This window comes from Neoarius graeffei, chromosome 3 (genome assembly GCF_027579695.1).
Source record: "Neoarius graeffei isolate fNeoGra1 chromosome 3, fNeoGra1.pri, whole genome shotgun sequence".
NCBI lineage: Eukaryota > Metazoa > Chordata > Actinopteri > Siluriformes > Ariidae > Neoarius > Neoarius graeffei.
Window position 1 is genome coordinate 74,481,388 of NC_083571.1, and position 25,099 is coordinate 74,506,486.

Genomic DNA, 25,099 nt, shown 5'->3' on the forward strand with positions numbered 1-25,099 from the left:
ATTTTTGCTGATCTCCATTTTTGTCTTTTATTAATAATCACTGCAGGTTTTTAATGGAGGCTTGATAATGTGAGCAGAAGGTTTCATTCATCACATCCTGGAGATGTTTCTCTCTGTGAATGTGTAGGTTTGGGTAAAATATGATCTATAAAACACCACTGCAATGAGCTTCACTGTGAGTCTGAATGTGATGAAGAGGTTAATGTCAGTATTTCAGTGTGGAGTTTCAGAAACTTCAGCACCATCCAGGAACAAACTGAACTGAAACCTGTGACATGAATCTTTAACTCATGTCCTGTTACTCAGCATTATTAACGAGTTATTACACTTTAAAACTGAAAGAGACTTTAACATCAGGATCTTGGCACAGAACATGACCATTGGCATAAAACAGTGCTTACACTTCAATTCCAGGATTTCAACTTTAATTAGAACACATTATGAAGAAAGACTTATTTTCTATTTGGCCTCAAAGTCTGTGACCGGCGATCACGAAACAACAGGAATATTTTAATACAATCTCATGCTTGCAGCTTCCAGACAATTCATGTGACTCAATTTGTATGAAAAGATTAAAATTAGGGTTGGGGTGGGGTTCGGATTAAGGGCAGTGCTAATGTTCAGACATTTTAACATTATGAAATGAAATCTGACATCACATCTTTCCTTGTTTAAATCAGAGATGTGTTCTCACATTTCTGTGACCATCTGGACCGGTTTGTTGTTTTGTGGCATTTTGTTTTTTTTTTCAGTAAATAAGTTGAAGTGCGGCTGAGTGACATCACAAGTGATGATCTTTCCATCTTCTGCATCTGAGAATGTCAGAAGTTGCTGTTGTATTTTGGTTCATTTTGCTCACTGAGTTTTACACTTTCTGTTCAGGTGTGTCCATTTTAATAAGCTTCTGTCTACTTCAGACTTCATCCAGCAGCTGATGATGTGATTAAGATAAAAATAATTCCCCACACCTTCACAATTCATCACTGAAGAAGTTCTGAGCATCTCATCTCTCAGGAGGCCAGTTTCAGACCATGCAGAATTTTCATACTTAAGGAAATGCAGCGTGGACTTCCTGTTCTTGAGGTTTATCGGGTTTCCATCTCGGGTTTGAAATCTCAGGTCATTCTGGTGTGATTTCTCTTTTTGGCTGTCTTTCACACTTCTGGATCGTGTCCAGGATCATGTGCTTATTTTTTTAAGCTGTTTAAGATATTCAGTATATTTATATGCACTATATGGTGCACTAACTTTTAAGCATTAATTTAAGTCTTTAAGTTGAACTCTTAATCTTTTGTTTCTTTCTCATGGGTGTTCTTTCCAGCCCTGCAGGCTTTTTGTCTCATAGCTTTTGTGCTTTAGATTATGATCCTCTGCCCAAAGCCTCTCCGATAAACCCAGGGCATTTCTCATGCTGTGATGAATCGGAGAAAATCCATTCAAGACTTCAAGAACAAAGCTTTGGGAAAGTTTTTGAAGGGGTCAGGGCAAAAGGGGGTGGGGTGATAGTCTTGTTCCCACATCACCATGGTAACCCAACCATTCAGTGGGAGAAGCCCACCCCAAACTGGGATTCAGTCACCTGATGGGAGATTGTCAATGAAAGGTATTTAGAATTTGGAATACGTTTTGAAATTTTTTTATGATTGTGGAAATTGTGTAGCTCTGTTTGTATTTTCCATTTTTGAGAGCGAGAGAGAGAAAAGTTGCTTGAGTTCAGAGGTCAAACCATCCACACAACAAATTCTGAGTGTAAATGGTAGAAAAGTACTGGGGTGGGTTTCCCCCCCAAAACACAACCCCACACCAGATTCTTTACTCTGCTTGTTTATGAAGCTTGATGTGATATAAAACCTGGTGATGAGAGTAAACTACTCAACCATGCGTCATGGTAAATAAAAGCTCTGCTTTCATTAGGGATAGATTTATTAGTTCATATGTTTAAAATCTTGATTTTTCTGTGAGGCTGTTTTGTGACCGTGTCTTATTGATAAAAGCGCAACGCAAATAAGTTGAACTGAAAATTGGTTCGTTTACATGCTGTATTAAACATTTGCTGTCGTTCCTACTTCAGATCCAGTTCAGCACAAAACGTCTCCAACAGTTCACAGAGCTGATGCTGAAAGACTGAGAGCCTTTTTAATGCCATGAGAGTGGCAACTCTGAGCAAAGACTCTGTAGCACTTCATCAAGAGTTTACAAATGTGATCTTGCTTTCTGCTTTTCCCGAGGGAAGTTCTGAGAGATTCAAAATACTGGTAAAAAGTCTGACAGTAAAATCCATAGTGCAGTGAAGCATTCATTCGAGGCTTAAAGCATATACGCAGAACTATGACCTCACTTTTTGTTTATAAATGCCTTGAGACCTCAAGAATGGCACAGGAATAGTTTTAAGCGTTAACAATGAATCTATTATAGTAATTTTTGCGATTAAAGTGATTCATATAGGTAGCGGTCTGAGTGAATGACCTTGACGTCCATGACATCACAGCAGGAAGTCTATCGGTCTCATCGTCATTTCCGCTATACTAAGGCCCTGTCCACACGGCAACGGATTCAGGTGACTCCGATACAATTGCTTATCATTTAGGCCTGGCGTCCACACGGCACCGGCGTTTTGGGTGCCCAAAATGCAATCTTTTTGAGAACGGGTTCCAGAGTGGAAAGATCTGGCAACGTTGCCGTTGTGAAGTCGTCTGGATGAGTAGAACGGATTTGTTTACGATGACGTCACAACCACATGACTGTGAGTGCTTCACGCCGGGTAGAAGTGTAACGAACTCGATGCGAGTTGTCAACAAATTCTATAACTTGGTTCATGAAACGCGCTTACAAAATATTTTCACTGTGAATATTTATTGTGTAATGGTGCAAAGTGAGAGAGAGAATAGCCCTTAGGGCAGAGTCAATCCCGCCAGCAAAAATAGGGAAAAAAAGGAGCGATCTCACCTCTTCAGATGTTAGTTTAAGTCCTACAATACATTCCTCAAAAAGGGCGTAGAAGAGCAAATTAATCCATCAACGTGTAGCATTCAATTTATTCTGGACCATTAAAGACGCCGCCTTCCGCGTAGAATCATACGTCATCCTCGCCGATGAGGGTCTTTCTGTGTGGAGTTTGCATGTTCTCCCCGTGTCTGCGTGTGTTTCCTCCGGGTGCTCCGGTTTCCCCCACAGTCCAAAGACATGCAGGTTAGGCTAATTGGTGGCTCTAAATTGACCATAGGTGTGAATGTGAGTGTGAATGGTTGTCTGTGTCTGTGTGTCAGCCCTGCGATGACCTGGCAGCTTGTCCAGGGTGTACCCCGCCTTTCGCCCGTAGTCAGCTAGGATAGGCTCCAGCTTGCCTGTGACCCTGTAGGACAGGATAAGCAGCTACAGATAATGGATGGATGGATGGACTTTGGTCTATAGCTGTCAAAGGCCTCGGCCTTAAAACCAGTTACCGCTGTGACGTCACTCACTCAGGGCTGGCTGGCTCAGCAGGGCAGCTCGAATGCCAACTTTGCGGTCGATTTTAACTCTCAAAAAAATATATTTTTGATTCCCGTTTATGCAGCATACAAGAGTCAAGGATGGAGATACTGTCCACTCAGAAATGTATTTAAAAATAAAGGTTCTACGTATCTCCTTTAAAGACCAACTTAGGGCAGCGTGGTGTTCGGGGGGAGGGGGGAGTGATTGGTGTGGTGGTTGGTGGGACTAATTGGGGGCAGTGTGGTGGTGGGGTTGATTGTTGGGCCATTGTGATGATGGGGAGGTCATCGAGGTGATGGGGATCCAGATGTGCTTTCCTTTGAGGACATTAGTTGCTCAGTAAAGGCCTCTGCATGCTCTTGCAACAAGGCTTTCGCAGATAGCTTTTCGCAGACAGTTGTAATTTATTGTTGAGCGGGGAGTAATAGGCATGCGCGATGTTATTCACCGGCACAACGCAAGGGGGTGCGAAGTCGCTAGGAGTAGTTGGTAGGTGTGGTTAGTGGAGTGTTTATCCTCCGGTTACTTATAATGACTAGAACTTTTTTTTTATAATGACTAGAACTGGAGTCGTATAGATGTACGTACTTCCTCAATCAACCGCTCTTCATGCTGCTCCATCTTCGCTCGTGTTTTTAAAAATGCCGGTCGTGAAAACAAAACAAACCGGGAAAGTAGGGAAGCGGAAGTGCGTGTACAGCGGATGTAGAGTGGACCAATCAGAGCCCTCTTGTCTGCGACGCTGTCTGCGAGGCTTCTGCGGTGGTCACAATTTTTGGGAGGTGCGCGCAGAGCGTCTGCGAAGGTGGGGGGGCTACGCAGACGCTATCTGCGACACCGTCTGCGAGGACTGGGTTGTCAGCATAAATTGGCCTTAATAATCAGAAGCAATATCATGTGATTGAACTTAACTTGGCTCTGAGTCGTGATTAAGGCTACATCCACACGACAACGGCAATGAGATTTTTTTTTTTTAGCGGGTAAAAAAAAATATCGCGTCTACATGGGCAACGGATCAGTAAAATATCAGGTACATATGGCAACGCAATGCTTGCTGAAAACGATGCAATACACATGCCACACCTCTACGTGCGCTGTAAGACGGTCCCATCGGAGACACCAGAACAATAGAAGAAGTAGGACGCATGCGCATAAACCCCTTCTTCTACCCGGCATGAAGCACTCACAGGAACAAACACACAACAACAAGAAGAAGATGGCTGCGACTACGCGAGGAAATCGTGCCTTCTGTGTGTACAAATTAGTTTTATTAGTGTGCATAGTTTTATATAACTTAATTTTCTTATTGTGTGTGAACATTTTTGAAAAGCATTTTTATATAATTTATATAACTTTTTATATTGTGTGTGAACATTTTGACAAGCAGTCTTATCCAGTAAAAAAAATAAATTCAAGAAATGGTTCAGTTACTTGTTTATTAGGGATCAACCGATATGTTTTTTTCAGGGCCGATACCGATACCGATTATTATGGAATTGGGATGCCGATAACCGATATGCGCAACCGATAAATGTAAACATTATAATTCACATGAAATTAAACATAGCACACACTGACACAGACCTTCATATCCATGAAATGTATGTTTAATTGTAAAATTGAACATGAAATTTTGTGCAGGGAGATGCCAGCAGCATTTGTACAATAAAGTCAAACATTAGTTAGAATAAAATGAGAAATAAAATAATAAAATAAATATTCACCAATAAAAAAATAAATCACTCCCTACTATATTACAGCTCACCATTTTCAGTGGAAAATAAATGAAAATACACTCTGGATTCTTTTACACTAAGAACTAAGTAAGACTTACCAACTTCAAGTAGTTTTTAAATAACAAATCAAGTGTAGGGAGCTGCCTGCAGCATTTTTTAAAAAGTAAAATCAAACATACAGTAAAGTAGGCTATCACTCCCTATTAGGAGCGGCTGCTCCTTTAAGAGTATATCGCTTTCTGAATCAGAAGCGCTAGCGAGGAGAATCACTTGCGCAAGAATTATAAATGCTAGTCACACCTGGCTTGTTTAAATGTTCAAACAGCGCTTTATAAAGTTACCTAACATACAAGTGCAGTGCGCTTTTTGAGCACGAGTCACGTCATGAAGTTTACTCATCACCATAACAAAATAGCCAGTAGGCTTGCGCTAGCCTACAGAACACAAACACTACGTTTTATTTCGTCTTCCCTTGACCGCCTCTCTGTATGGCTGTCATTCTACTGTTCGAGTAGAACTACTGACATATTCACAACGTTTCCAGACGGGGATTTAAAAATGACTGCAGCCTACGTTATGCTGTTTCAGCGAGACTAGTTGGTTGTAGGTTAATTCAAGTGCTTCCTTCCGTAAGCTAAGTTTGCCTGGCTACACAGATGCAAATGGACAATTTTAACGAGTAGTAGATGAAGAATGTAAACATATAATGATGTTGTGCTTTTGCAACTTGTGTGTTTGTGACTTATTGCGGGAAAAGCAGCGTGTCCTTACCTTGATACGGGCGCCTTGAAACAGTTCAGAGTGAGCTGCGCATGTCGATTGGCTATATCTCTTGTGCCAAACAAATCAGATGTTGTGGTGGGCGGGACCGTGTTCTTGAACTCCAAGAGGCGAGTGCAGGAAAGGACGTGCAGTGACAGTCGCGTTAGGAACAAAATGGCTGCAAAAAGGCATGTTATTGGCATATCGGTGGAAATTATGGCCGATACCGATAACCCTAAAAATGCAGAATATCGGCCCGATATATCGGCCAGGCCGATTATCGGTCGACCCCTATTGTTTATTTAAAAGAAAAGCTGTATACAAAAGTGAATGCAATGCAGTGGTTCATACAAAACAGTCTGTTGAAGGGTCTTCTGACCCTTTTCCCCTCTGCCTCCATTATAGTCAGGTAACTGTTGCTTTGTGTGGAAGGCTGTACTTTCTGTTCATCAAAGCAGGTGTAAATTGTCTGTCTGGCAGGTCAGTCAGGTTAATGTGTAAACAATTTCAAAAGATTCTTCTCCAATAATAAAGATTCTTATCCATTGTTGCTGTTACGAATGATGCGCGCGAGAGTGCTGCTTGTTCTAGTCATGTGGTTGTGACGTCATCGTAAACAAATCCGTTCTACTCATCCAGACGACTTCGCAACGGCGCCGTTGCCAGATTTTTCCACTCTGGAACCCCTTCTCAAAAAATATCGTTTTGGGGCACCCAAAACGCCGGTGCTGTGTGGACGCCAGGCCGGAATGATAAAAAATGTTATCAGATTCACCTGAATCCGTTGCCGTGTGGACAGGGCCTAAGTCTCTCAGAGCTCCTCAGCTCCCACAGCTCTATGTAATAATGCTCTCAGGGACAGAGTTCATCTCTCAGAGTTTAACGCATAAACATCAGCTGCTCCAAGTCTGTGCCTTCACTATAGTAATGCTCCTCAATGCTCCTGCGTTCTCCAGTGTTTGATGCCATGGCAGTGTGATGAGGTCGTCCCATGTGGTGCTGTACCAGGACAACTTGGTTTGTGTAAACACCATTTAGTTGTTCTCTTGTTTGACAATGAAAAGCTAATAATCACCTCAGGGTTAAGGAGAAACTCAATCTGTGTGCTTTTGCTTTTGAAGCACAGTAATGCTTCCTCTTCATGTTCGTATCGGAGCACTGACAACTTTAATGGATTTCCCGTTGTGTTTATTCAGAATAAAGCTGCAACTTTATTACGGTTTTAATTCTGCTGGAATTGTGTTTGATTTTTATTTCTGTAGCAATATTTTCCAGGAGGAGTACTCTGACCTTTAAAGGAGAACTGAAGGCAAATTTTTTTATTATCAAAATTCTATTAATCTCATTTTATTAAATATAGGAATGCATTTTTGATCGCTATTTTGTCACTGCTATAGCAAGTTATGAGTGTTTGAAATATGCTCTGTAATATATCAGTCCATATGTTACAGGAATGGCCGTAAACGAGATTCGTTGAGACCTGTGCGAGACATCGTAGGACAGAAGTAAAACGTACAGCGGAAATCAAAGTGACCAACATCTGCCAACGTTGTCAAAAGACGCGCGTGCCCTCTTTCAAATGCTGACGTAATCAAGCTGGAAGTTTTGTTTGTTTTGACAGCAATCGGGGAAGTTTGAAAAAAGTAGGCAGTAATCATTATTTAAACTTGTTTTTGTACAATATTTCGTTTGGAAAACAGTTTTCAAAATGGCGGCACTGACACCTGGCTGACACTTCATGTTTCGAAGTCTCGCACAAGTCTCGTGAAGATCGCGCGGATAAGTGACGCCTGCCGTGGACCAAACGAACTAAATTCAACATGGCTAAAAACCGAATAGGCCGATAAGTTTAATATTTAATTGCAGTTACTTGCCAATACAAGTCACGATATAAGGTTACTAAAACCGAAATCGTAATTGAATAACACGTTAATTAAGAAATAAAGCAAGTTTAAAAATGACTTCAGTTCTCCTTTAACCTTGATGATCAGCTCTGTGTGCTTCGGGTTGAACCCACTGAGGATAAAGGGTTAGGCAGAACAGAAACTCCTCTGTTTGTTTTATCTTACGTACTAAATCAAATGTGAGTGATATGAATGTTTCAGCAGGAGATTTTCCTTGGTTTCTTATTCCCGAAAGGTTCTGCGTGAGGTTCGGTGTCTGTTTGTGAGCTCGGATCCAGCTTGTAATTGGTCTGATCGTTTTTCTGCTATTGATTATGATGTCCAGGAATTTGGTGCCATTTAAGATTCTTTCATTTCTTTACCATCAGTATCTCTTGGGGTTCTGTGTGTTCTGTTCCTGGAGTTCTGTGTGTTCTGGAGTGCTGTATAGCACAGAGCTGGGACAAAGTGCTGTTTTGAAGTGATCAGAGTATAATCACAGTAACAGAGCATTAAATCCAACATGCACTGAGACTAAACCCATTATAACATGGATCATGTTGTGCTCATGTTTCTTTCATCTTTATTAACTTTGTCTCTCAGTTTCATTACCTCACGTTAGCTTTGTTAGTGCCATCAAATTAAACTTGAGTTAAATTTAAGGAAACTGAGACACACACACACAGTGTCTCAATTTTTGTACTCCCGTTAGTACACTTCAGTGTAGTACCCTTTGTACATTATGTACTTTCTTGTGTAGTGGGTGAATTCCGACAGGGTCGTGTTGTCTCACATCAAACACGGCAAGGTGTGCACTTACCAGAAATAATGAAAAATTTGACCCCGATTGTCGCATCACCTACCAAAAAATATCTGCTGGCCTTTTTTCCTCACCTTTTAAAAATGAACGCTTTGTTAATTTTTCTTGCTTGTGTGCACAGATATTTCTAGAAATTATGTTGGCATTGGCATCAACGCACCCTCCTTCACCTGACTGAAAATAGGCTGGTGGTCCGTCCCCTTCCAATATGTAGCCAAGATGGCGACTACTGAGGGTGAGAAGAGTGCAGCGTTGTACAACTCAACATTTTGACCATTATTAGGCAGATCAGGTGAAAATTCAAATTCGATCCAAATGGCTTGAAACGGCTCTTGTTGAATTCAGAATTGAATGCAGAACGACAGTTTTTACAGAATTAAAATGTTTATCCGTTCTTGAGATATTACAAATCAAAGATTGAAAAACGGCTTAATTTTTAGAAAACTGCTGTAATATTCTGTACAAGGATCACATGGTCCAACATGGGCCTCATTAACACACGAGATTTTTTCTTAATAACGTTTCTATTTTTCAAGATGTTTACATGGAAATTGGCAGGCACATAGATGGTTGGATATTGAATACAAAATTTGGAAAATTAGCAAAAACTAATGATGCAAATTAGTATTTAATTAGTATTAATTATGATAAATAGGTAAACATGTTAAATCAGTACACTCAGTAAAAAGTAATAAAAGATTATTTCTAATACCCTCTTTGTGCTCTGTATTTCTCAAAAGTAGAGCTTACTAGTGTTTATATGAAAGATATATATATATATATATATATATATATGTGTGTGTGTGTGTGTGTATATATATATATATATATATATATATATATATACACACACACACACACACACACACACATATATATATATATATATATATATATATATATATATATATATATATATATATATGTGTGTGTGTGTATATATATATATATATATATATATATATATATATATATATATATATGTATGTATGTTATTTACCAGCTGGGAGGTCCGTATCGTGAAATACCATGACCAAGGACTTGAAAGTGTAAGACCTCGGTCACGGTATTTCACCATACGGCCCAACCTTCAGCTGGTAAATAATATATTTTATTTTTTTCTTTACCAAATTCTAACAGAAAACGAGAGCGCCCGAAAGGGAAAACCGAGCCGAGCCGCCATTTTGAATCCTCATTCACGGCTGTAATGCAAATTGCTTCCTCCTCGGTATACAAGTGCACTTCCATGGCAGGAAAAAACTACATTTTGCCGCCTATGTAGTCCCCTATTTATACAAATAAGAGTCGTTCACGATTCAGCCATGTTTTTGCTCAGTTTTAGCAAATTACAGGTTTTTAGCTTTCTCCTGAAATGTTTTCTTTTATTTCTTCTTCCTCAGGGTAGTAAAGCTCGCTTTCGCTGTGAACACTGTCGTTATCGCTATCCATGCTGTAAAATTAATGCTATTCTCCTGAGAAATGCTGGCAAAAATTTACAAGATTTTTGATAATCTTATAAATAAATCTTATTAAGAAAAGATCAATTTTTACTATGTTTGTTGTTGTGAACGAACGAGTCGCCAGAGGTCCGTAACTGGGGTCCATACCGTAGGATACGGACCCGCTCGCCAGCCAATCAGAGCGCAGGATTTGGACCGCAAAAAAAATAAAAATATTATTTTGATTAATATTCACAGTTTTCAGGGCGAACCTCGAAAAATCCTGTGAGAGCTACATCCAATAAACAACGACAATAAATTGAATTGAAATTGACACTTGCGTTTCTGACTTCCGTTTTTTTTAAATCTCATTCCGACCACTAAGCTCTCAATATTTTTATCAAAACAATTACAGTTATATTCTAAACTAGTTATTTATTTCCATGAATCAGTTTTATTTGAAAAAATAAGTCAGTAAAGCTATAAAAATTCACCTCAAAGTCTCCTGTGAATCATAAGATCAAAACTAGCAGAGGGAAAATTTTGCTGAATACTTCATTAGAAGCAGTGAGAGTGAGAGAACATCCCTATAAAAGTTATCTGATTGATATTCACGAGTAATCCAGTTGGAAACCGATCAGAAGAGAGAGAGCGAGCCTGACCGCTTTCCCGTGACTCAGAAAACACCGGCAGTTTCCCATCGTCACGCGAACAGAGTTTTTACTCTGTTGTACCAACTTCAACCTCCCAAAGTACTGAACGGATCTTAACGAGATCAATTTATTTGGAAAACAGAGATTATAAGCTTTTTAATGATGGTATTCACGATACAAAATATTCAAGAGTTAGCAAGGGCAGATTTGGAAACTTAGATGAGCTTCTGCATGCACAGTTTTCATAGCACAGCCAGCGAGCGTCTGATACGCCTACCATTATGAGTCCACCATCTGGGTGGCATCGTGCACTGTGTCTTCACCATACTTGTCACTGTGAAAGCACTTGTATCCTCAAAATAGCAAGTGTAAGTATGGAAGTACACGAATTGAAACACAGACAGATTTAACATTTGGTTACTAGACAACATGGGCATCACCAGAACATGCTCTGGCCCCTCAAAGACATGTGGCTTGCGAGTGTAAACTTTCAAATATATCTCATCTCATCTCATTATCTCTAGCCGCTTTATCCTTCTACAGGGTCGCAGGCAAGCTGGAGCCTATCCCAGCTGACTACGGGCGAAAGGCGGGGTACACCCTGGACAAGTCGCCAGGTCATCACAGGGCTGACACATAGACACAGACAACCATTCGCACTCACATTCACACCTACGGTCAATTTAGAGTCACCAGTTAACCTAACCTGCATGTCTTTGGACTGTGGGGGAAACCGCAGCACCCGGAGGAAACCCACGCGGACACGGGGAGAACATGCAAACTCCACACAGAAAGGCCCTCGCCAGCCCCAGGGCTCGAACCCAGGACCTTCTTGCTGTGAGGCGACAGCGCTAACCACTACACCACCGTGCCGCCCTCTTTCAAATATATAATATAATTTGTTCTTCAGAAATCTAATCACGTTTGTTCCATTGATCTGGCAAAAGGTTGATTTTCTGTCTTCATGTTGATAGATACATTTCTTTAACATTAAAAAAAAAACACCACAAACAGCACAGAATCTCCATCGATACACCGTCACACACACACACACACACACACACACACACACATACATACACACAAGCTTCTGTCACTACTGGAAGTGTAACACACACACTTGGCATTCAGAGCACTGAGAGAAGTGGAAGGATACCGTTTTCATTTCTGTGCCACACCCTCGATAAAGCAGCGACACTTACCTTTAGCATAGTTCATGTGGGATGTGAAAAAGCTGCAGTAGTAAGTACTTAAATTAAAATGCTGAACTAACGTATTGAAATCGGGAATGATTTATCCGAATAAATATCGAAAATCATCTCTCATTTGCTGTTGTTTATTAACCGACTGCGAAAGAAAAGTTTCCCCGCTAGATAACGAGCGAAGTTTTTAACATCAATGAATCTTGTGTGGTCACAGCTGTGTTCACAAGTAAACTCTGTTTTGAAGCCACAAATCCTTCATGTTCTTGATTATTGGGAGGAGATTTGAAAATTCTTCAGCAGCTCTGTGAAAGGCGGCTCTGACATCTGAAAATGTTCCCGGTTCCATCAAATAAATAGAATTGAATAATTTATTACTCATGTGTGGAGTTTTGGATGATCTGAGGTTAACTGTTTTAAAGGAGATACGCAGAACCTTTATTTTTAAATAGATTTCTGAGTGGATAGTATCTCTATCCCTGACTCTTGTATGCTGCATAAATGGGAATAAAAAAATATATTTTTTTGAGAGTTAAAATCGACCGCAAAGTTGGCATTCGAGCTGCCCCGCTGAGCCAACCAGCCCTGAGTGCATGACATCACAGCGGTAACCGGTTTTAAGGCCGAGGCCTTTTACAGCTATAGACCAAAGTCATAAAAATAAAAATTTATGGTGAAAGTAAGAAATCCCATTACTGACTTGCTCAACTAAGACTGATTTGACTTCATTGATTGTGGGTTGACTCTCATTAAAACAGAATAGGCATTATAACTTATGCAACATACATGTACATGCATGCATTTTCACTAATAAAACATAAAAGGCTAATTAAATAATCAGATGAACTGAGACAATCACATTCTGAAGCAAGTTAAATAATCTTATACCGGTAACTTAAACACACAATACAAGTTACATGTATTCATCTACATGCAGGTAAACAAGGTGTTTGTGTTGTTTTGTATCTAAATGAGAGTCGGAGCTTACCCGTCTGTGTTCTCGCTTCTTGAAGGCCGATCTTGTGGCTGATTGTTTTGAAACAATCTGACTTTCAGTTGTTCGTTCATTCACGTCTTCCCTGTAAGGGCGAGATAGTGCTGCTGAGGCAAGCATATCCAGCGGAGAAATCAGACGGCTGCTCCACTCATTCTCCATTTTCTCCATACTGAGTACTCTGCAATTACTGCTCGGCTCAGGCAATTACTAAAACCCAGGATGGGACGTCACCGGTTTTAGCAACAACCGCGGGGAGGTCACTGCCCGAGCAATAATATGTCACGTCCTGTCCCGTTCCAAGTTTTAGCAACAACCCTCGGCTCACGCTCCGGGAGAACTGGTGCAACTGAACTTGCTTTCCTTTTCAAAATAAATAAATGAATACTTTTCTTGTAGTTTTATTTAATTGTTAGTACTGCACCCTCTTTCAATACGGGCTTATAGCCAACGCTCCTCAACAGATCAGAGGTCTTGTACGAGTCTTCAGTAAAATGTGCAGAGCAGAGGAGAGACCACTTCGTAGGAGCCCGACGTGTCCGTGAACTTCTCGCAAAACGCATCCAAATCTTTGCAGTTTGAACATTCTTGGGCCATGAATGCAACATAAATCCACCTTCTGTCGTGTTGCTGCACCTGCCAGCAACACATCTACGTGGCATGGCAATAAATTAGCTCAAAATGGAGGATCGGAGTTGCAGTCAGCTCTGTGTTTTAGTATAGCGGAAATGGCGATGAGACCGATAGACTTCCTACTGTGATATCATGGACATCAAGGTCATTCACTCAGGCCGCTACCTATATAAATCACTTTAATCATAAAATTACTATATTAGATTTATTGTTAGCGCTTAAAACCATTCCTGTGCCATTCTTGAGGTCTCAAGGCATTTATAAGCAAAAAGTGAGGCCATGGTTCTGCGTATATGCTTTAAGGACTCGTGACTTGACTTGTACTTGAGCACTGATGACTCGGACTCGTGCATTAACTGCATTCGGACTCGTAAATTGGAGACAGGGACTCGGATTGTTTCATTTTTTGCAACATGCCGTAATAATTTGGCATAAGAGATTTATATCTACATTAATTTTTATACTAATTTTGTGCAAGAGAATGTACATTCACCTGTTCATACGTCATGTTCAGGAACAAACTAACGTTAATGTTGCTAAAATGCCTGGAGAGAAGCCCCTAGGATTGGCCACTTTGCTTATACAGACTTCTCGTGCAGTGGGGAAAAATGCACTGCTACGTGTTCCTTATGTAGAAAAACTATTGAGGAGACGACGGGGACAACCTCCAACTTCAATCGTCATCTGGTAAGACTCCACCCAGAGAAGGAAGTGGCATGCTATGTTCATTGCTCTGTTGTTAGCGGGGCTTGCTGAGCGATGAACTCGCTAGTGTTTAACCCTCTCTCATGTTATTTGCCCTGTTGATAGTGGGCGGGGCTTGCTGAGCGATGAACAAGCTTTTTATCTGTAGCCTATTAACTAAAATGGGGCAGTCAAAGAGTAACATTAGTCCAACACAGTAGCAGAGACGCTTTCACATAAAGGCAGCAACAGCCACCGTCAAATGGTGCGGTTGGAGTCTTGTTCTTGGACTCGACTCGAAATTTTCTTTAATGATTTGGACTTGACTTGGACGCGAACACTGGGGACTCGAGACTGGGCTTGGACTTGAGGTTTAGTGACTCGATTACAACACTGGGAGTAGGTCTCATGGAGGTTTGGGGAGGAAAAGTATAGTTAATGGTGTGTAGATCTCTGCTTCAGTCACTTATTTGGGTTCCGTTATGTTCTAGAGTGGAGCACCGTTATAACTCAGTCATTGGGATCCAAAGAATCTAATGTATTACACTGTTATATTATTCTCTCCAGAAATTTATTGTAGCTCACTTCCTGTCTTTTTTTTCTGCGTCAGTTAGCAACAGCACACATAGTGATGATTTGCATTTGTGTGTGTGTGTGTTTTCACCTCAGAAGTGTGTGAACAGTGGAGCGGTAGCTTTAGATAAATGATGACGACATTCCCCTTTTCTCTCTCTCTCTCACACACACACACACGCACACACACAGTAATTCCCGTTTCCACTGGAGTTCAGATCAAATCTGCATTTCTGTTGTTCACTGTGAGTTCACTGTTATACGGAGCACACACGCGCATGTCACATCACAGGTGTATATTAATGCACTCATTCTAATACGTTATTGTTTCTGTAGTAACAGATCAGGGTCGTGTCTCGTAGAGGCTGTGTATTTATTGATTGTTTAAAGTGTTTATTCCAGTTTGTTTTCACAGTGAACTCATTCCAGGTGAAAGCATGATCAGAGCAAGAGGAATGTGATTTAAACACAATTCTTCACAAATGTGAACTCGTGCGATGATAGACGATGCATTTAAATTAGATAAGTGAAGAATATGAAGAGATGATGTGTGAGCTGTCGAGGTGTAGTAATCAGTGCACTGTTAACGGTGTTGATGCGAGGTAGTCTCGATCCTGTGTTCCTCTCAGTGCTGCCCACATCTCATCGCCAGGCCACTGAGATACTCACGCTTTCAGAGAAACCAGTTTACTGATTGGTGTATCAGGGGTGCACAGACTCTTGGTTTATGAAGCAAAATTCTGACTTGGACTGTTGAAGTGTCAGATGTGGTCATGGTTCAACAACTTCTACATTCTTATCTGTAAAAATACAAAGTTATACAAATAAATCTTAAATATCAATTTTTAAATTTCTGAATGTTTACATTCGAGGTGGACTTCCTCACCTGCTAATCACCAAGTTTTAAAAATGTTTACGATCCCCCTTCTCAGATTTCCTTCATATTTTCTGGAAATAATGTCACTATTCCCAATAATTATTTTTTGCAAAATTTCAGGCTTGTATCTGCATTAGTTTCTGAGATATTGAGAGATTAAAAAGTGGGCATGTCAAATCTGGACTGTAAAAACAAGTCTCATCTCATTATCTCTAGCCGCTTTATCCTTCTACAGGGTCGCAGGCAAGCTGGAGCCTATCCCAGCTGACTACGGGTGAAAGGCGGGGTACACCCTGGACAAGTCGCCAGGTCATCACAGGGCTGACACATAGACACAGACAACCACTCACACTCACATTCACACCGACGGTCAATTTAGAGTCACCAGTTAACCTAACCTGCATGTCTTTGGACTGTGGGGGAAACCGGAGCACCCGGAGGAAACCCACGCGGACACAGGGAGAACATGCAAACTCCACACAGAAAGGTCCTCGCCGGCCCCGGGGCTCGAACCCAGGACCTTCTTGCTGTGAGGCGACAGCGCTAACCACTACACCACCGTGCCGCCGTAAAAACAAGTGCGAGAGAAAAAGTTATAAAGCTTCATAAGTCATTTCTTTTGAACTGTTCGGCTACACGCATGAAATTTTCACAGATTGTTGTCTAGTATAAGTATAATGCCTTTAACCTCAAAAATAGAAGGTCCACAGCTGCTTACTGTATTTGCCAATTTATCACCTGCTGAACAGTGTAAAAAAAAAAAAGTGTTTTTGTGCTCTGGTCCTCTGTATCTCCACACTAAAGTACATCAGCTCTTTCACATTTTCACATCTATTACTCATGTTCTAGTTCTTTTTAGCACCTTGGTGTATATCTGAAAGAACTCAAAGTTTCTGATCTATAAAAAATAATTTTGCACCTGTATTTCAGCTGCATATTGTCCATATGAAAATGTTTGTCGTAAAAAGAATTACACCACTTGAAAGACCGTGTTTTAAAACTAGACGGCCTTTCGATTTCATAAAATCTGTGAAATTTAGTTCCCTCTGAAATTTGGTCATTGTTATGCATGTTTATTTCTGTCGGTCTTTCACGTTTCATTCGCACACTCACGTCCTCCATTTCCCTCTCCTGTTTCAAATTTGTATCCCACAATGCCTTGTGTGAACAGGGAAAGCCCACTATGTGATGCATGACATAGTATCTTGAATTGGGTCATGGTGAAGCAGGAAAAAATAACAGAGAATTTAGGGCCATCTCATCTCATCTCATCTCATTATCTCTAGCCGCTTTATCCTGTTCTACAGGGTCGCAGGCAAGCTGGAGCCTATCCCAGCTGACTATGGGCGAAAGGCGGGGTACACCCTGGACAAGTCGCCAGGTCATCACAGGGCTGACACATAGACACAGACAACCATTCACACTCACATTCACACCTACGGTCAATTTAGAGTCACCAGTTAACCTAGCCTGCATGTCTTTGGACTGTGGGAGAAACCGGAGCACTCGGAGGAAACCCACATGGACATGGGGAGAACATGCAAACTCCGCACAGAAAGGCCCTCGCCAGCCACGGGGCTCGAACCCAGACCTTCTTGCTGTGAGGCGACAGCGCTAACCACTACACCACCGTGCCGCCCTTTTTATGACCTACACTTAAAATCTGAAATGCGGTCTAGCTTTAATTAGCAATAGCATACATGAAGATGGTGCTTTGAACCGAACTACTGGTTTATTCATAATCAGTTGGAAATGTAATGCACGTGTGGAGAATTTCAGCAATAATCATTATATATTGAGTTTATCTGGATTTTTTTTTATTATGTATATTCTTACATTTTAAAATTTTTTACATAATCAATTTGTGATGGACTTCAGTACGCTTGAGGATTTCTCCAGTACAGCATGGTACTAAAGATGTTGCCATGTTACCTGTAAATCAGGTGTGTGCAGAATGACAAAGGCACCGATAAACCATGTTGTCTTTTTCTGCTTTATCAAACAGTGACAGCTCCTGATATCAGCCTCCAAACAGGGCTACAACCATGGGCATGTGTAGCAGAGTAGGGTTAATCTAACCTAACCCCACCCTAAAACTAAACCTAACTCCACCCTAAAACTAAACCTAACTCCACCCTAAAACCAAACCCCACCCTGCACTAGCTTGACTCACATAAGCCACCATAATAGCTACATGCTTCTAAATTATGGTGAAGAACATTATCAATTTCTGGATTCACTGTTTTGCTTTGAGGGTTTTTAGATTGATGGGAGAATCTGTCTTCATATATTTCAGTTTTGTATGACATGAGTATTAGATCTGGAAATTTGAAAGATCTGATGTGCTTTAGTGTAGATATACAGAAGGCCAAAGCACAAAAATGTACAGTTTTCAGCAGGCGATACAATCAGTAAATATGCAGCTGGTTAAAAGTGTGTTATACTCAACAACAATCCCTGAAAATTTCATTTAGCTGACCAGTTTAAAAGTGGAGGAGTTTAAGTATCTCGGGATCTTGTTCACGAGTGAGGGAAGGATGGAGCGTGAGATCGACAGGCGGATCGGTGCAGCCTCCACAGTGATGCGGTCGCTTTACCGGTCTGTCGTGGTGAAGAAGGAGCTGAGCCAAAAGGCGAAGCTCTCAATTTACCGGTCGATCTATGTTCCGACTCTCACCTATGGTCATGAGCTTTGGGTAATGACCGAAAGAACAAGATCGCGGATACAAGCGGCCGAAATGAGTTTCCTTCGCAGGGTGGCTGGGCGCTCCCTTAGAGATAGGGTGAGAAGCACAGTCACTCGGGAGGAGCTCGGAGTAGAGCCGCTGCTCCTCCACATCGAGAGGAACCAGCTGAGGTGGCTCGGGCATCTTTTTCGGATGCCTCCTGGACGCCTCCCTGGGGAGGTGTTCCAGGCATGTCCCCCCGGGAGGAGGCCCCGGGGAGGACCCAGGACACGCTGGAGGGACTATGTCTCTCGGCTGGCCTGGGAACGCCTCGGTGTTCTTCCCGAGGAGCTGACCGAGGTGTCTGGGGAAAGGGAAGTTTGGGCTTCCATGCTTAGACTGCTGCCTCCGCGACCCGGTCCCGGATAAAGCGGAAGAAGACGAGACGAGACGAGTTTAAAAGTAATGACTCGTTTTTACTGTAAATTTTGCACAATATTTTTGGGGAATAGTGACATTATTTCTAGAAACTATAAAATAGTTTCTGTTATCAGTCTCAGGTTGCACAATTAGTTTTGTTTTTGTTTTGTTTTTATCTCCCGCTGGCCGAAAGGCCCGAAGGGGGATTATGTCGTGGCGATGACCGTCTGTCCCGGGAAGGGTGCTCACCTTCTGAGATCAACTCCTCTCACAATTTTTGGAGGAATTTCATGAAACTTGACAGGATTCTTTGTTACATGTCGATAATACGTATATTGTTGTTTCGTTAAATTGGGTCACATTTTACCAGAGTTACAGCCCTTAATTAACAAAATAATACTTTGACAATTTCATGAGAGTGTGTTTTCCTTCTGAAATCAATTCCTCTCACAATTTTTGAAGGAATTTCACAAAACTTGGCAAAAGGCATTGTTATATGTTGGTAGTGTGCATATTGTTATTTTGTTCAATTCGATCACATTTTACCAGAGTTGTGGCCCTTGATTAACAACCTTGTACTTTCACAATTTCATGAAGGTGTGCTTGCCTTCTGAAATCAACTCCTCTCACAATTTTTGGACGAATTTCTCGAAGCTTGGCAAAAGGCCCTGTCATATGACGGTAATACGCATACTGTGATTGAATTTTGTTTGTGAAAATTTTACCAGAGTTTTGACCCTTGATTAAATAACTTGTACTTTGACAATTTCATGAGGGTGTACGTTCTTCTGAAATCAACTCCTCTCACAATTTGTGGAGGAATTTCACCAAACTTGGCAAAAGGCTTTATTATATGACAGTTATTCGCATATTGAAATTTCGTTTAATTTGGGCAAATTTTACCAGAGTTATGCCCTTGATTATTAACAAACTTGTACTTTGGCAATTTCATCAAGGTGTGCTTGCTTTCTGAAATCAACTTCCCTCACAATTTTTATCCCCCGCTGGCCGAAAGGCCCGAAGGTGGATTATGTCGTAGCAATGTCCGTCCTTCTGTCCGTCCCAGGAAGAGTACTCACCACCTGAAATCAACTCCTCTCACACTGTTTGGAGGAATTTCATGAAACTTGACAGGATTCTTTGTTATATGTTGGTAATACGCATATTACAATTTCATTCAATTCAGTGGCATTTCACCAGAGTTACGGCATAATTGCCAGTGGGGGATATTGTGCTCTCAGAGCACTCTTGTTTTTTTTTTTTTCTTCAGAATAAATCTTTAGTGTATGAAGAAACAAACAACAACACAAAACATGAATAACAGAAAGTATGAAGTAAGCTGAGATGGTCCGTCAGGAGGCCTCCAGTTGGCTTGGGTACTGAAACCCTATATGATTGGACTCTACTGGACCAAATCACAAGGCAGAGTCCCACTACAATAAAGTTGATTTTATGTTGGCCATTTGCTGCACATTTGAGATTCTCTGTTCTATTTTTCAAGAAATAATCACACAAAAAGGATTAAATGTATATTATCTTACTCTGGAGTGGAAATAGAACCAAGTACAACTGAGTATATTTTTACATTTTCTCCCATGAAAACCTGCTGAAGCTCATCTTTCACAACCGCAGGTCACCAGCACTTTATAGTCCTGAAGTGAGTAAGGGAGCATTTACAAGGTGCGTGACCTGGACAGCTGTAACATTCGACCAAGATTATCGTCGTCTACTTCACAGGATATGTGACGTACTGCAGTGTTAAGATACAGGATGGGTTCAGCATAGTGGGATGTAAAACTCACTACAAATCCAATATTAAACAAAAGTTTGACCGAAGAACAGGAATAAAATCACAATATATAAACAAAGAATCATTAAAAGTCCAGAAATTGAGATTTCCACATTCTAGAGGTTGTAGTAGGGGGGTGTAAGACTCACCTGAAGTGCAATATTACATTACATTACTGTATGAATAAAGTAGTAAATGTCATTTATTTATTTTTTTAGCATATATTTTATTCATGATTGTTAATGATATACTTTTTAAATGCGTGATTAAACTCATTGTACCACATAGCGTTAGCCTTAGCAACTACAGAAAAATGACTTTGAAGTCAAGTGTATTTTTTTTAATGCTAATCTTTCTTTCTGCAAACAAACTGAAATGAAACTCAGCAATTTTTTATTTGCACTATATCATACACCATTCTTTCTAATAAAGACACAACTCAGTTTAATAAAGTCAGCGTAATAAAATATAATCAACATAAGCATCACTGCATCACACGTGCCATCACGAGTTCACATTACACTTGCTCTAATGGAAGCAGATACTGTACCTACTGTTAACGAGTAGTTACCTTAAACATGGTTAAAATGCCTAAATAAATAAATATCATTCAATTTGGAGTTCAAATTTACCTTAGGAAAAAAAGAGTTATACTTTCTTTTGACTTTTTTTTTTTGCTTTTTCGGTTCAGGCACCTCTTTAAACGTATCATTTTAGAACTGATATTAGCAAAAAACCCAAGCACTACCCAATCCTAGTCTTCAGTATATTCAGGTTTTGCTCCATGATGAATATGGAATTAAATTGATTAAATTGGCAGGGCTGATGCCGAAGCCTGCTTTATAACCTGTTATAACTCTGATATAAAGTGTATTTGCCATAGAATAAACTCTAACAATCTCATTTCATCTCCTCCAAATTGGACACGTGAGCTGCAGTGTCTTGCAAAAGTATTCATCCCCCTTGGTGTTTGTCCGGTTTTGTTACGTTACAAGCTGGAATTAAAATGGATTTTTGGAGGGTTAGCACCATTTGATTTACACAGCATGCCTACCACTTTAAAGATGAAAATTGTTGTTTTATTGTAAACTGTGGGTGGTAAAAGAGAGCAACTGGACTTGCTTGAAGACTTGCTTCAAGCAAGTCCAGTTGCTCTCTTTTACCACCCACAGTTTACTATGACCTGGATGACTGAGAATCTTCACAGACACGTTGTTTTATTGTGACACAAGCAATAAGATGAAAAAACAGAAATCTGGAGTGTGCAGAGGTATTCACCCCCTTTTGTATGAAACCCCTAAATAAGAGCTGGTCCAACCAGTTCACTTCATAAGTCACATAATTAGTTGATTAAGATCCACCTGTGTGCAATCAGTGTCACATGATCGGTCACATGACGTCTGTATAAATCAGCCTGTTCTGGAAGGACCCTGACTCTGCAACACTAGTATAGATCAGAGTTGGGTTATTAAAAAAAAAAATATCCCAAACTTTGAATATCCCAGGGAGCACCATTAAATCCATTATAGCAAAATGGAAAGAATATGGCAGCACGACAAACCTGACAAGAGAAGGCCACCCACCAAAACTCACAGCCCGGGCAAGGAGGGCATTAATCAGAGATGCAACAAAGACACCAAAGATAACACTGAAGGAGCTGCAAAGATCCACAGCGCAGATGGGAATATTTGTCCATAGGACCACTTTAAGCCATACACTCCACAGAGTGGGGCTTTATGGAGGAGTGGCCAGAAAAAAAAAGCCATTGCTGAAAGAAAAAAATAAGAAAATACGTTTGGAGTTTGCTCAACAGTATGTGGCAGACTCCCCAAACACATGGATGAAGATTCTCTGGTCAAATGAGACTAAAATTGATCTTTTTGGCCATCATGGGAAATGCCATGTGTGGCGTAAACCCAACACCCTGAGAACACCATTCCTCCAGTGAAGCATGGTGGTGGCAGCATCATGCTGTGGGGATATTTTTCATCTGCAGGGACAGGAAAGCTGGTCAGGACTGAAGGAAAGATGGATGGCACTAAATACAGGGCAGTTCTGGAGGAAAACCTGTTTGAGTCAGACAGAGGTTTGAGACTGGGACGAAGGTTCACATTCCAACAGGAAAATGACCTTAAACATACTGCTAAAGTGACACTGGAGTGGTTTAAAAGGAAACATTTAAATGTCTTGGAATGGTCTAATCAAAGCCCAAACCGCAATCCAATTGAGAATCTGTGGCATAACTTGAAGATTGCTGTACGCCAAAGCAACCCATCTAACTTGAAGGAGTTGGAGCAGTTTTGCCTTGAGGAATGGGCAAAAATCCCAGTGGCTAGAAGTGCTAAGCTAATAGAGACATACCCCTAGAGACTTGCAGCTGTAATTGCAGCAAAAGGTTGCTCTACAAAGTACTGACTTTGGGGGGTGAATACCTATGCACACCCCAGATTTCTGGGTTGTTGTTTTTTTTCCATCTTAATTGTTTGTGTCACAATAAAACAACAATTTTCACATTTAAAGTGGTAGGTATGTTGTGTAAATGGAATGGTGCTAACTCCCAAAACTCTTATAATTCCAGCTTGTGATGCGACAAAACGGGACAAACGCCAAGGGGGATGAATACTTTTGCAAGACACTGTATTTCTGCATCAAGTGTGTGACATTGCAGCAAAGACGATGCGGAGGACAGGAGTGTATGTGTACGTGTGTGTGTGTGTGAGAGAGTGTGTTAACCCATTCTTCTCTGATAAACTCTCAGACTCACATAAAAATACATCCTGTACTTAGATATTACAATCCAAACAATCTGTAAATACAGATTGTGCTTTCTTCTTCTTCTTCTTCTTCTTCTTCTTCTTCTTATTATTATTATTATTATTATTATTATTATTATTATTAATAATAATAATAATAATACCATCATCCCGGACACATTAGTTAGCAAACTGTCTGACCTACAAATCCCCTCCCCCACCTGTGCCTGGATAAAAGACTTCCTCACCAACCGGTCACAATCTGTCAGACTTGGCCCCCACCTCTCCTCCACCCTCACACTCAGCACAGGCTCTCCACAGGGCTGTGTACTGAGCCCTCTACTCTATGCACTTTACACATACGACTGCACTCCGTCCCACCCCACCAACAACAACATGAAGTTCGTGGATGATACCACTGTGATTGGGCTCATCTCTGATGGAGCTGAGACTGCATACAGAGACGAAGGGGAAAAATTGACCGCCTGGTGCTCAGGAAACAACCTCTTAACAAAAAACAAAGGAACTCATCATTGGCTTCAGGAAGAGCAGAACAGACCCTGCCCCTCTCTTCATCAGCGGAGAATGTGTGGAAATGGTTAGTTCATTCAAGTTCCTGGGCACCTACATCTCTGCCAACCTTTCCTGGACTATTAACACCATAGCTGTCGTGAAAAAGGCACAGCAGCGGCTGTACTTCCTGTGTGCGCTCAGGAAACACAACCTGGAAAAGAAGCTGCTGCTGGCTTTCTGCCGCTCCAGTGTGGAGACTGCTCACATAATGTTTGTGTGGTATGCAGGCTGCACAGCAAAGGACGGAAAAGCCCTACAGAGAGTATTAGATACGGCACAAAAAAAAATCATCAGCTGCTCTCTGCCCTCCCTAGATGATATCTCCAGGTCCCACTGCCTCGGAAGGGTGGATTCAATAACCTCAGACCCCTCATATCCATATCCATCACCTGCTTAACCTGTTGCTCTCTGAGAAGCTCTACAGGTCAAGAAGAAGAAGAAGAAGCCAAGTCAAGCAGTCTTTTTGTCACATGTACACTCAAGCATAGACTTAACCCTCTATGGTATGGTGTTACATTCAGGCAACATTACAAGTTTTTTTTACCCATTGCGATTATAATGTGTACCATAGAGGGTTAAGCACACAGTGAAATTTAACCTCTGCATTTAACCCATCTGAAGCAGTGAACACACACATGCGCACATACACAAGTGAACAATGAGCACACACACATACCCAGCTATGCTACAGCACCCGGGGAGCAGTTGGAGGTTGGTGCCTCTTGCTCAAGGGCACTTCAGCCCAAGGCCGTCCCATGTTAACCTAAGCACATGTCTTTGGACTGTGGGGGAAACCGGAGCACCCAGAGGAAACCCACACAGGGAGAACATGCAAACTCCATGCAGAAAGGCCCCCGTCAGCCGCTGGGCTCGAACCCAGAACCTTCTTGCTGTGAGGTGATAGTGCTAACCACTACATCACTGTGCCATCCAATCAAATCCCACATCACCAGGTTTTGTAACAGTTTCTTCCCCTGGGCCATACATACCATAAACAAATCACTGACACCCCCCCCCCCCCCCCAAACACACACGAACACACACGCACGCACACACACACACGCACTCCTTCACCTGTTCCAAGGACTATTGCACCATTTTAAGAACTTTTTTATTATTGAAAGTTTTAACTCGTATTGCGCATTTTGAAAATACTGGGGTTTTTTAT

At 41.2% G+C, this 25,099-nt stretch overlaps 1 protein-coding gene across 2 annotated transcripts in view; it reads left to right on the plus strand.

Moving 5' to 3' along the window:
* fhdc1 (FH2 domain containing 1) overlaps positions 1-25,099 on the plus strand; it is a 45,857-nt gene that overhangs the window by 330 nt on the left and 20,428 nt on the right. The gene's annotated exons all lie outside the window — the stretch shown is intronic.